Below are 13451 nucleotides of genomic sequence, written 5' to 3'. Positions count from 1 at the left end.
TTCAAAAGACGAGAAGCCGCCAGAACAGTGTGACAGCCATGCAGCGTCTCGCCCGTGATTGGTTAGTGATCGGTGAGTATGAGAGAGGGGGTGAGAGGGAGAGACGGACCGACAAAGAGAGATAGAGAAAGAGAGAGAGAGACAGACCGACAGAGAGAGACAGACCAACAGAGAGAGAGAGAGAGACCGACAGAGAGGGGGAGACCGACCCACAGTGAGAGAGACCCACAGAAAGAGAGAGACCCACAGAAAGAGAAAGACCGACCGACAGAGAGAGAGAGAGAGAGACCAGGAGTGATTTTAAACTATATAGAACGTTCTGCTGGACATGCTGAGCATGCTCAGTAGAACGTGACAGAATCCTGCACTGGAATCCTTCGCCAAATGCATGGCGACGGAATCCAGCACCATAGACATTCATTATGCCTCTTAACGGATTCCGATGGAATCCTGTGGAGTGCGGTTTTTTTACAGCATCAGAAAACGCTACATTCAGCATTCCTTCCGCCCGACGGTGACTGACGGTAACCAATAAAACAACTGATGCGCCACGGGGCAGATGCAACGCAAACCACCCGTTGCAATCCGCCCTTAACAGAAGCCTATGAGGAATAAACGGTTTCCTGCAATGGTTACTGTAATTCCTCAAGGCGGTGGATTGCAACGGATGCCACACAACGCAAGTGTGAAAGTAGCCTAAAGCCTGCTTTACACATTGCAATTTCACATATGATATCGTATGCGATTTGCAACGCCCCCATTGTATGTGTGGCACGTTCAATTTGTTGAACGTGCCGCACAAATGATTAACCCCCATCACACATACTTAGCCGTCCATACGACCTCGATGTGGGCGGCGAACATCCACTTCCTGGAGTGGGAGGGACGTTCGGCGTCACATCGACGTCACGCGGCAGCCAGCCAATAGAAGCGGAGGGGCGGAGATGAGCGGGTCGTAAACATCCTGCTCACCTCTTTCCTTCCACATTGCCGTCTGGAGCCGCGGGAGGCAGGTAAGATCTGTTCAATGTTACCGGGGTGTCACACACTGCGATGTGTGCTGTCCCGGGAACATTGAACAACCCGACGTGCAATTCGTCAGGATTCAACGACGTGTATGCGATGAACGTTTTAACGTTCAATCGCAATCGCACGTACCTGTCACACACTAGAATGTACCTTACAATGCCGGATGTGCGTCACTTACGACGTGACCCCGCCGACACATCGTAAGATATATTGTAGCGTGTAAAGCGGGCTTAAGTACAGCCAGACCCCTGAACCTGAACATCTGCGGGCTCGCCCCTCTCTACTCAGGATTTTAAATAGCACAATTTTGCGTAACAGAGTCTATTCCATTTAAATATTTATTTGGGTAAAAACAGTAGAATCTATTTAGCTATCTATCAGCTATATATCATCTATCTCTAAATCATCTATCTACACTGAACAAAAATATAAGTGCAATACTTTTGTTTTTGATCCCATTTTTCATGAGCTGAACTCAAAGATGTATGACTTTTCTATGCACACAAGGCGATTTCTCTCAAATATTGTTCACAGATTTGTCTAAATCTATGTTAGTGAGCAATTCTCTTTTGCTGACAAAATCCATACAACTCACAGGTGTGGCATATCAAGATGCTGAGTAGACAGCATGATTATGGCACAGGTGTGCCTTAGGCTGACCATAATAAAAGGCCACTCTAAAATGTACAGTTTTACAGTATTGGTAGGCCAGGGGGAGTTAAAAAAAACAGTCAGTATCTGGTGTGACTACCATTTGCTTCATGCAGTACAACACCTCTCCTTTGCTTACAGTTGATCAGGTTGTTGATTGTAGCCAGTGGAACGTTGGTCCACTCCTCATCAATGACTGTGCGAAGTTGCTAGATATTGTCAGGACCTTGAACACGCTGAATGAGGAATGCCACAACTAGCACTGTCACCTTACTAATACCATCACTGTACCTCTGGCTTGCGGACTTATTTTGCTTCTGATGAAATTATTTTTGTTTGCACTCATTGAGGACCTCCATTACCACTTATAGAAAAACCTTTGCCTCAACTGTAGCAAAAAGCGCTGAGCAGTATGCTCTTCAATAGAAGTCAGTGGCATTTTTCTGACGCATACCTATCCCAGCCTTATTAAGTCTTATTTGCTTATATAGGTTTGTTTTTTGAATTTTTTAAAAAATATATATATTAATTGATTTTGCATCATACTATGAAACTGTTCATTTAGCCAGAACACTATGGGTTATATGGGAAGAAGTTAAAACAAGCCTATTTTTGTTCAAACATAATTTTACTATGTTTTGCAGAAGGCTTCCTTTTAATTCTACAGAATTACAGAGAAAAAAATATATCTGAGCTCTTTAAAAAGTAAAAAGATGATGCTATTATAGCAGCTTTTTGTAAGAGAATTGTTTACAAGTTTATCAAAATCATTCTCATCACATCTGAGTATTTTAAAAAGATGTGTTATTTGTAGTAAGATGGCTTATAAATAATATTAGTAGGTATTTTGAGGTCACCTACTCTTTTTAAGGTATGAACATGAAGAACATATTCGCTTTGGAATTTTGTTGTGGATTTGATTCCCCTTTCAACTCTTGCATCGTATATGGGGTGATAATCACGGAGAAAGCTGCACCATAAATTAACATGACATTGAATTTACTTGCATTCTCCTGGCAAAAAGCTCAAGAACACTGCATACGTTTTTGATGCCAGGACATGCAGAATTGGTGTAGAAATTTCTGTAACAAAATACTCAATATGCGCACATAGCCTAATTTGGTAATCTGGCATTAATTTCAATGAGTTCACCTGAGGTAAGTTCAGTGAATTCACCCAACTGTAGATCCACAATCAGTATCTACAGGTGACACCACTGCCTCTTCCTCTGTCCTACGTGCTGGCCAATTATGTCCAGGACTAAGGTGCGTATGCCTCCCGCCCTGCAGTTGTCGTTGCACATTCGCAACCACCATCATCAACCAAGTCCAGTTCCTTGTCCAAGTGCAGCATTTAGCTGTCTCTACCCCAGCTCTTGGAAAGCAAGCAGAAATACCCAGCTACCTACCCAGAGGTCCACACACTTAATGTTTCCATTTAGGCTCGTGAACACTGAGGCTTTCCGCAACCTGATGGCAGCAGCCTTTCCTCTGTATGTGGTCCCCTGCTGCCACTATTTCACCCAGTGTACCGTCCATGCTTTACACAAGTACGTGTTCCATAACATCACTTGTTCCCTAACCAATGCAGTTACTGGCAAGGTCCACTTAACCACCAACATGTGGACAAGTGCTTGTGGCCAGGGACACCACATTTACCTCATGGCACACTGGGAGAACCTTGTTGAGGCCTGGACCGAGTCACACCGTGGGACGGCACACCAACTACTGACGTGTAGAATTGCAGTCCCTAATTCCAACAGGGTTTCTCCCACCTCTTCCACTAGTTCCTGCACACCCTCCTCTACCTCATCTCCATCTCTGAACTTTCACCTATATCAGTCACAAGCTGGATGCACTGCAGCGCTGCCTCACTGAAGCAGTAACAGGCTCTGCTCAAACTGGCATCTCTATGTGAGAAACAATACACAACCACAAAGTTGTTGAAAGGTTTAACAGATCTGTGACTCTCTCCAACCAGGAATGGTCGTGTGTAATAATGGCTGTGACCTTGTGGCGCCTTTGAAACCTGGGAAGCTGACACACCTATCAAGTCTGGCTTACCTGCTCAACTTAAGGTCCAGTCACACTAAGCAACTTACCAGCGATCCCAACAACGATAGGGATCGCTGGTAAGTTGCTAGGAGGTTGCTGGTGAGCTGTCACACTGCGACGCTCCAGCGATCCCACCAGCAACCTGACCTGGCAGGGATCGCTGGAGCGTGGCTACACGAGTTGCTGGTGAGCTCACCAGCAACCAGTGACCAGCCCCCAGTCTCCTAGTTACAGCACACATCAGGTTAATTAACCCGATGTGTGCTGCAGCTAAATGTGCACAGAGCAGGGAGCAGCGCACACTGAGCGCTGGCTCCTTGCTCTCCTAGTTACAGCACACATCGGGTTAATTGCCTGATGTGTGCTGCAGCTATCTGTGCACAGAGCAGGAGCAGCGCACACTGCTTAGTGCTGGCTCCTTGCTCTCCTAGTTACAGCACACATCGGGTTAATTGCCTGATGTGTGCTGCAGCTATCTGTGCACAGAGCAGGAGCCGGCAGCACAGGCAGTGAGAGCGGAGGAGGCTGGTATCAAAGGTAAATATCGGGTAACCAAGGACAGGGCTTCTTGGTTACCCGATGTTTACATTAGTTACCAGCCTCAGCAGAAGCCGGCTCCCTGCTCACTGCACATTAGTTGTTGCTGTCTCGCTGTCACACACAGCGATCTGTGCTTCACAGCAGGACAGCAACAACTAAAAAATGGCCCAGGACATTCAGCAACAACCAACGACCTCACAGCAGGGGCCAGGTTGTTGCTGGATGTCACACACAGCAACATCGCTAGCAACGTCACAAAAGTTGTTCGTTACCAGCGATGTTGCTAGCGATGTTGCTTAGTGTGACGGGGCCTTTAGTTGTTCAGCGGTTTATGAAAACTGAAGCAGATTTGCCTAAGCTACTTGAGAAGGTGTGCAGAGTGTGCGACCATTACAACAAGTCACCTAAATCTGCTGCCGGTCTTGCTGAGGTGCAGCAGTGCTTGCAAGTGCCAGCTCAACGACTAGTTTGTGACCTGCCCAAGCTCTGAAACTCAACATTACATATGTTGGCAAGGCTTTATGAGCAGCAGAGGTCAGTTGTTGAATACCAATTACAACATGCTCATCGGTATTCTGGTCAACGTCCGAACTTAAAACCAGCCATGGATGTCTGACATTTGTTCGGTTCTCCAAAACTGATTGGAACAGCGATGATTCCATAATCAGTGTAACTATCCTATGTCTACTAAAATACTTGCTGCTCACAATTAAACCAACTTCTCATGCTGAAATATATATATATATATATATATATATATATATATATATATATATATATATATATATATATATATATATAAATAATACAGTACAGACCACAAGTTTGGAGACACTTTCTCATTCAAAGAGTTTTCTTTATTTTATTTTCATGACTCTGAAAACTGTTGATTCACATTGAAGGCATCAAAATTATGAATTAACACATTTTGACTTGAAATACTTAACAAAAAAGTGTGAAACAACTGAAAATATGTCTTATATTCTAGGTTCTTCAAAGTAGCCACCTTTTGCTTTGATTACTGCTTTGCACACTCTTGGCATTCTCTTGATGAGCTTCAAGAGGTAGTCACCGGAAAAGGTTTTCACTTCACAGGTGTACCCTGTCATGTTTAATAAGTGGGATTTCTTGCCTTATAAATGGGGTTGGGACATTCAGTTGTGTTGTGCACAAGTCTGGTGCATACACAGCTGATAGTCCTACTGAATAGACTGTTAGAGTTTCTATTATGGCAAGAAAAAAAGCAGCTAAGTAAAGAAAAATGAGTGGCCATAATTACTTTAAGAAATGAAGGTCAGTCAGTCTGAAAAATTGGAAAAAAATTGAAAGTGTCCAAAAGTGCAGTGGCAAAAACCATCATTGCTACAAAGAAACTCCCTCATATGATGATCGCCCCAGGAAAGGAAGACCAAGAGTCACCTCTGCTGCGGAGGATAGGTTTATCCGAGTCACCAGCCTCAGAAATCGCAAATTAACAGCAGCTAAGATTAGAGACCAGGTCAATGCCACACAGAGTTCTAGCAGCAGACACATCTCTAGGACAACTGTTAAGAGGAGACTTTGTGCAGCAGGCCTTCATGATAAAATAGCTGCTAGGAAACCACTGCTAAGGACAGGCAACAAGCAGAAGAGACTTGTTTGGGCTAAAGAACACAAGGAATGGACATTAGACCAGTGGAAATATGTGCTTTGGTCTGATGAGTCCAAATTTGAGATCTTTGGATCCAACCACCGTGTCTTTGTGCGACGCAGTAAAGGTGAATGGATGGACTCTACATGCCTGATTCCCACCGTGAAGCATGGAGGAGAAGGTGGGATGGTGTGGGGGTGCTTTGCTGGTGACACTGTTGGGGATTTATTCAAAATTAAAGGCATACTAAACCAATATGGCTACAACAGCATCTTGCAGTGGCATGCTATTCCATCCGGTTTGCGTTTAGTTGGACCATCATTTATTTTTCAACAGGACAATGACCCCAAACACACCTCCAGGCTATGTAAGGGCCATTTGACTAACAAGGAGAGTGATGGGGTGCTACGCCAGATGACCTGGCCTCCAGTCACCAGACCTGAACCCAATCGAGATGGTTTGGGGTGAGCTGGACCGCAGAGTGAAGGCAAAAGGGCCAAGACTGTTGGAAGACCATTTCCGGTGACTACCTTTTGAAGCTCATCAAGAGAATGCCAAGAGTGTGCAAAGCAGTAATCAAAGCAAAAGGTGGCTACTTTGAAGAACCTAGAGTATAAGACATATTTTCAGTTATTTCACACTTTTTTGTTACGTATTTCATTCCACATGTGCTAATTCATAGTTTTGATGCCATGAATGTGAATCTACAATTTTCAGAGTCCTGAAAATAAAGAAAACCCTTTGAATGAGAAGGTGTGTCCAAACTTTTGGTCTGTACTGTATAACACATTATATATATATATATATATATACACATACATACTGCTCAAGAAAATAAAGGGAACACTAAAATACTATTTTGTCGTTTAAGTGTTCCCTTTATTTTTTTTTTAGCAGTATACATATATATATATCTAATATATAAAGCTCAGTGTAGGTATGTGTGTATGTCCGCTAAAGGAATTTGCACCGTCGCATTTACAATCACGAAGTTTTGCACAGACACCTCATGTGACCCAGGGAACGTCATAGACTATGTTTTGACGAGAAAATGTAACCCCGCGTTTTACAGTTAATCTCCAAAATCCTGCTTCCATTAAACTGAATGGAGGTGGGAGCTACAGGCTATTAATAGCAACTGTCAGTGGTTACTATAGGAACAAAATAAACTGTTAGTATAAGAAGCTTATGTGTGAAGTAATATGATGTCGGTGGGGAGACGGATAGAAAGAGACAGAAAGAAACAGACAGAGACAGACAGAGACAGACGTGGAAAGAGACAGATGGGCAAACAGACAGATGGGCAAACAGACAGATGGGCAAACAGACAGACGGGGAAAGAGACAGACGGGGAAAGAGACAGACGGGGAAAGAGACAGACCGGGAAAGAGAAAGACCGGGAAAGAGACCGGGAAAGAGAAAGACCGGGAAAGAAACAGCCCTGGAAAGAGACAGCCCTGGAAAGAGACAGCCCTGGAAAGAGACAGAAGGGCAAAGAGAAAGACCGGGAAAGAGACAGCTCTGGAAAGAGAAAGACGGGGAAAGAGACAGACGGGGAAAGAGACAGACGGGGAAAGAGACAGACAAAGACAGATGGGGAAAGAGATAGACGGGTAAAGAGACAGACAGACAGACACACATATAGAGACAGACACGGAGATAGAGAGAGACAGACAGACACAGAGATGGAGACAGATAGACTGATTCAAATACAGACAGAGAGATAGAAACAGACAGACAGAGACATAGACACAGACAGACAAAGAAAGACACAGACAGAGAGACAGACAGACAGAGACGCACAGAAAGAGACTGGGAGAGAGACAGAGAGACAGTTACTATCCCAGGCAACGCCCGGGTAATATATATATATATATATATATATATATATAAATCCACCAGGGGTAAATGTTTTCAGGCCTTGCACTTACCGCATCGACTCTACCTATGTAGGGGTCCCACTCCTTTCAAATGGTAAATAAATGTTTTGTGTCGCCCTCCTCTATGTTTCTTCCAGGGTGTATCGGAGTGCCTCCTTCTAATTTTTGGCTGCCCTTGCACAAAGTGCATACACTTTAACAGTCTAGGAGTCCCACTACTTCTAAATGGGGGGGGGGGGAAATGCTTTCTGAGGCCCTTTTCTAAGTCTCTTGCAGGTTTTACTGCAATGCCTCCTTTAAATATTTCCTAGGCCTTGCACTAAGTGCATAGGCTTTACCAGTGTAGGAGACTCAATGTTTTTAAACGTCTCACCCAGGACATGGGTGAGCCAAGGGTAGTAACTCATCATGAACTTCCTGCGGGCATTATATTTATTAGATTCTATTCCCTATTAAAAACACTTTTAACTGCAAACATAATTTAATTTGCACAAGGTGTGCAGTAAGGGAAGGGGATGTGGATGTGCTACTGATGGTGCATGAATAGGCCAAAGTTGTAGGCCAGGAAAAACTGTGCCTACTGGTTGAGCACAACAAACACGCTCATCTACGAGACCTAGCTTCCTATCCTACTTTGCAGGGCGTGTGGGACCCCTCCTGAAGGCTGAATAGTGTAAACAGGTTGTCAGTTGGATTGCTGTCACGCAGTCACTATCGGGGTTCCGCCAGGGATAAGGGACCCACCAGGAAGCACTGCAACAAACAGGGTACACCAGGAACACGATGCAACAGTGGGCCCTGGTGCTTTTGGGAGAAGGGTCAACTCTCACACACCTGAGGTTTTTCCTTGCATTTCCTAATGTCCCTATACGGGGTTTTTCACCTCATCGTTGAGCACTTACCTAGACTCTCGTTAACCTGAACACACCCTGGCTAGTGAGAAGGCCGACGAGAGCACTAGTCTTACCACTGCAATAATCCAACACAAGGGTAGGAAGACAGACAGGGGGAAATAGACACAAAAGGAAAACACTCCAGGGAACACCAATGCAGCTAACACCACAGCTACAATTGTAATGAAACTTCAGCTTCTTTCAGAACCAGGCTCCTTCCAAAGTAGACAGCTTACATATGAGAATCTATAACTGACATCAGATGTAAAGACACAGGACTATGTATAGCAAAGGGGAGTGGTCACAAAAGAGCTGCATCTGGGATTAAGGCTCCAAAGTATAGTGAGATAGGAAAGAGTCCTTAACCCCTACAGCATCAAAGGAAAGCAAATACGTTTAAACATAAGATGCAGACCTGCACACCATAAGGCGCTGTGCCCTTTTGGTCCCAGAATTGCCAGAGATAACCCAGAGTGGGGCACACCCATGACAATGGCAGATAATAATCAGTCTTTTTAAAATTGTCCAAAGATTTATGATTAATCCAATCCAATTAGCAATATTTTTAAAATTGCACAAAGATGTATTCAGAGTCCCCCCTCTACCTGTCTTGCTGGCTGCATTGCAATACCTCCTTGTAATATTAGCTAGGCCTTGCATAGGCTTTCCCACTTTTAGAGTCAGTTAATTTTTAAAATTCTACCAGAATTTAATCAGAGTTCTTCCTCTACTTGTCTTCCAGGGGGTATTGCAGTCCTGCCTTCTAATTGTTGGCAGGCCTTGCACAATTTCTCCTTTTACTCTTGTGAAAATGCAGCACTTAGTGCTAAAGGAACATTTTTGTTGAGAAAAGTACATTTTTCATTTTTTTCCCTCACATTTCTTTAGTTCCTCTGAAGCACCTGAACGGTAAATAAGCTTTTTAAGGCCTCTTTCACACGTCCGTGAAAATGAAAATCACACATGTTTTTCATGGACATGTCAAAGGTGTGTATTGCCCTCCGTGTGCCGTGTTTATGTTATCCGTGATAACACACAGAGAACAGGAACTTTTTGCTCACCTGTCCTGGTCGCTGCTGTCCGTGGTGCTGATCTACGGTCTCTGGCCCTGCCGACTCCCCGCTGCTGCTGCTTCCAGCCCGCAGTGGAGTCAATGTGCGATGAGCATAATGAGCGGGGGTCGGATGCAAGTGACAGCAGCGGCAGAGACAGCAGTGCTGGAGAAGGTGAGTATAGAAATTCATGTTATTTCACAGACATGTGTGTTTTCTCTGGTGCGTGTCAATCACATCCAAGCGGTCCGTGTGCCAGCCGTGATGCCGGAGAAAAACTGACATGTCTACGTGTGGAGCAGACGGGAACACATATGCTCCACACGGACATGGTCCATGGCAAAACACGCACGTGAGCGCACACCCATTGATTTTAATGGGGCTAGGTGTGCCTGTGTCTTCAGCACGTGAGGAAATGGAGCAAATACGTACCGGAGACACGGACGTGTGAAGGAGGCCTAAGGTGGTTTTGGGCAGTCTGAGGGGTGTTGTTTTTAGAATGCCGTCACTTTGGGGTATTTTCTGTCATATAGGTCTCTCAAAGTCACTTCAAACTTCCTAACAAAAACAAATTATTTTTCAGAAACGGTGCTGATGTAAAATAGACATGTGGTAAACGTTATTTATTAACTATTTAATGTGACATAACGCTCTGGTTTAAAGGCATAAAAATAAAACAAATTGAAAATTAGTAAGTTTTCAAAAGTTTTGCAAAATGTTATTTTTTTTTTTACAAATAAACATCAAAAATATCATCCTAAATTTACCACTATCTGGAGCGCTCTTTGGCTTTTAGAGCACAGATTTTGCTAAAATTGGTTGCAGTTGACATTTGCAGCGCCCCTAAGGTGCTAGAATGGCAGAAAAACCTCACAAGTGACCCCATTGTAGAAATTGCACCTATGAATTAATTTATCTATGGTTACAGTGACTATTTTGTAGCCTCCAAGTTACCGTATTTTCTCGCATATAAGATGACTGGGCTTATATTACGACCCCCAACTTTTCCAGTTGAAATACAGACTTTGAGATATACCATATATCCAACCTGAATATCAGCCGAGGTCCCTATTTTACCACAAAAATCTGGGGTGGGGTGGGGTGTCCGTGGTGCTGATCTACGGTCTCTGGCCCTGCCGACTCCCCGCTGCTGCTGCTTCCAGCCCGCAGTGGAGTCAATGTGCGATGAGCATAATGAGCGGGGGTCGGATGCAAGTGACAGCAGCGGCAGAGACAGCAGTGCTGGAGAAGGTGAGTATAGAAATTCATGTTATTTCACAGACATGTGTGTTTTCTCTGGTGCGTGTCAATCACATCCAAGCGGTCCGTGTGCCAGCCGTGATGCCGGAGAAAAACTGACATGTCTACGTGTGGAGCAGACGGGAACACATATGCTCCACACGGACATGGTCCATGGCAAAACACGCACGTGAGCGCACACCCATTGATTTTAATGGGGCTAGGTGTGCCTGTGTCTTCAGCACGTGAGGAAATGGAGCAAATACGTACCGGAGACACGGACGTGTGAAGGAGGCCTAAGGTGGTTTTGGGCAGTCTGAGGGGTGTTGTTTTTAGAATGCCGTCACTTTGGGGTATTTTCTGTCATATAGGTCTCTCAAAGTCACTTCAAACTTCCTAACAAAAACAAATTATTTTTCAGAAACGGTGCTGATGTAAAATAGACATGTGGTAAACGTTATTTATTAACTATTTAATGTGACATAACGCTCTGGTTTAAAGGCATAAAAATAAAACAAATTGAAAATTAGTAAGTTTTCAAAAGTTTTGCAAAATGTTATTTTTTTTTTTACAAATAAACATCAAAAATATCATCCTAAATTTACCACTATCTGGAGCGCTCTTTGGCTTTTAGAGCACAGATTTTGCTAAAATTGGTTGCAGTTGACATTTGCAGCGCCCCTAAGGTGCTAGAATGGCAGAAAAACCTCACAAGTGACCCCATTGTAGAAATTGCACCTATGAATTAATTTATCTATGGTTACAGTGACTATTTTGTAGCCTCCAAGTTACCGTATTTTCTCGCATATAAGATGACTGGGCTTATATTACGACCCCCAACTTTTCCAGTTGAAATACAGACTTTGAGATATACCATATATCCAACCTGAATATCAGCCGAGGTCCCTATTTTACCACAAAAATCTGGGAAACCTTATTGACTCGAGTATAGGGTGGGAAATGTAGCAGCTAATGGTAAATTACAAAAATAAAAATAGATCCCAATAAAATGTAATGTGCCCATCCTTATCCCCCCTTGTAGTAATGTGCCCATCCTTGTGCCCCCTCCTTGGACCCTCCAGTAATGTGCCCATTGTTTAGTAATGGGCCCTGCAGTAATGTGCATATTGTTGGTTAGCACTGCAGTCTTGCAGCGCTGGGATCCTGGGTTCAATTCAAACCTAGGACAACACCTGCAAGGAGTTTGTATGTTCATCTCTTGTTTACGTGGGTTTCGTCCGGGTTCTCCGGTTTCCTCCCACACTCCAGAAACATACTGATAAGGAATTTAGATTGTGAGCCCCAATGGGGACAGTGTTGCCAATGTATGTAAAGCTCTGTGGAATTAATAGCGCTATATAAATGAATAATATTATTATTAAATATTATATTATTGTTTAGTAATATCCCCTGCAGTAATGTGCCCATTGTTTAGTAATGTCCCCTGCAGTAATGTGCCCATTGTTTAGTAATGTCCCCTGCAGTAATGTGCCCATTGTTTAGTAATGTCCTCCTACTGGTCCTCTTTTTGTCCCCTATTATGCTGTTGTTTACACACAATAAAAATTATTCTCACCTGTCCTCCGTTCCTGCGGTGTCCTCAGCTGCTCCTTGCAGACCACAGGCACATAGACCTCTCTTTGATCTCTTCCGGTGCACGGTGCCGCCGCTGCAGGCTGCCATCACGGCTTTACTGCAGTTGAATGCTTTACAGCGGCGGTGCTGCAAAGCATTCTGCTGTAAAGCGTTGACAGCAGAGGCGGCTCTGTGCATCGAATGTGATCATCAAGGGGTGCTTCTTGTGGACCGCAGGCACATAGACCCCTTCATGATCGCATTGAATACACAGGGCCGCCGCTACTGTCAGGGCTTTACTGCAGTTGAATGCTTTGCGCCATGGTTGTAAAGCATCTAACTGCAGTAAAGCCATCATGGCAGCCTGCAGCGGCGGCTCTGTGCACCGGACAAGATCACTGAGAGGTCTAAGTGCCTGCGGTCTTCAAGAAGCAGCTGTGGACACCGCGGGAACGGAGGACAGGTGTTAGCTGTCATGTTCTGCTGTCATCCACAGGAATTTCACCTATGGGGCAGCGCTACTCTCTTATTCCTCAGAACCGCTTTATAACGTGTAAATACCCTGAATGACCGCCATTAAAAAAGACATATCAGCTGTCGATAAGGTTTAGTGAAACATAACCCGTTTTATTAAAGGCACCTTTTCCTGATTTGTGTAAGGTAAATTTACCGTTGTTGGCTCAGTTACCACTGTCCCCTCCTTGTCTGCGCCGTTGCATCTTCGCACCTGTTTAAAACAAATTCTGAGGTAAAAAAAACTCACCCAATACATGTGGCCTATAATATGTACAAGTGTGGTATTTCCTATGGAGGCGGCTGTCATTGTACTCTGTGTGCAGCTTCTCTCCAGCTCTAGGTGCAGGGCACATTAGAATGGCCCCCGCTGTACATGAACAGGTCTGTGAGGC

At 44.2% G+C, this 13451-nt stretch overlaps 1 long non-coding RNA gene across 1 annotated transcript in view; it reads right to left on the bottom strand.

Moving 5' to 3' along the window:
- Window positions 1–13441, bottom strand: part of LOC142290498 (uncharacterized) — a 137492-nt gene extending 124051 nt beyond the window's left edge. The window contains exon 1 of the long non-coding RNA XR_012750323.1: window positions 13307–13441. This is a non-coding gene — a long non-coding RNA (uncharacterized LOC142290498). The remainder of the gene's footprint in view (window positions 1–13306) is intronic.
- Window positions 13442–13451: the final 10 nt, after the last annotated feature.

Source organism: Anomaloglossus baeobatrachus, chromosome 2, assembly GCF_048569485.1.
Source record: "Anomaloglossus baeobatrachus isolate aAnoBae1 chromosome 2, aAnoBae1.hap1, whole genome shotgun sequence".
NCBI classification, from domain to species: domain Eukaryota; kingdom Metazoa; phylum Chordata; class Amphibia; order Anura; family Aromobatidae; genus Anomaloglossus; species Anomaloglossus baeobatrachus.
Note: the sequence above shows the minus strand (reverse complement) of the source record. Positions and strands in the feature narration are given on the sequence as shown.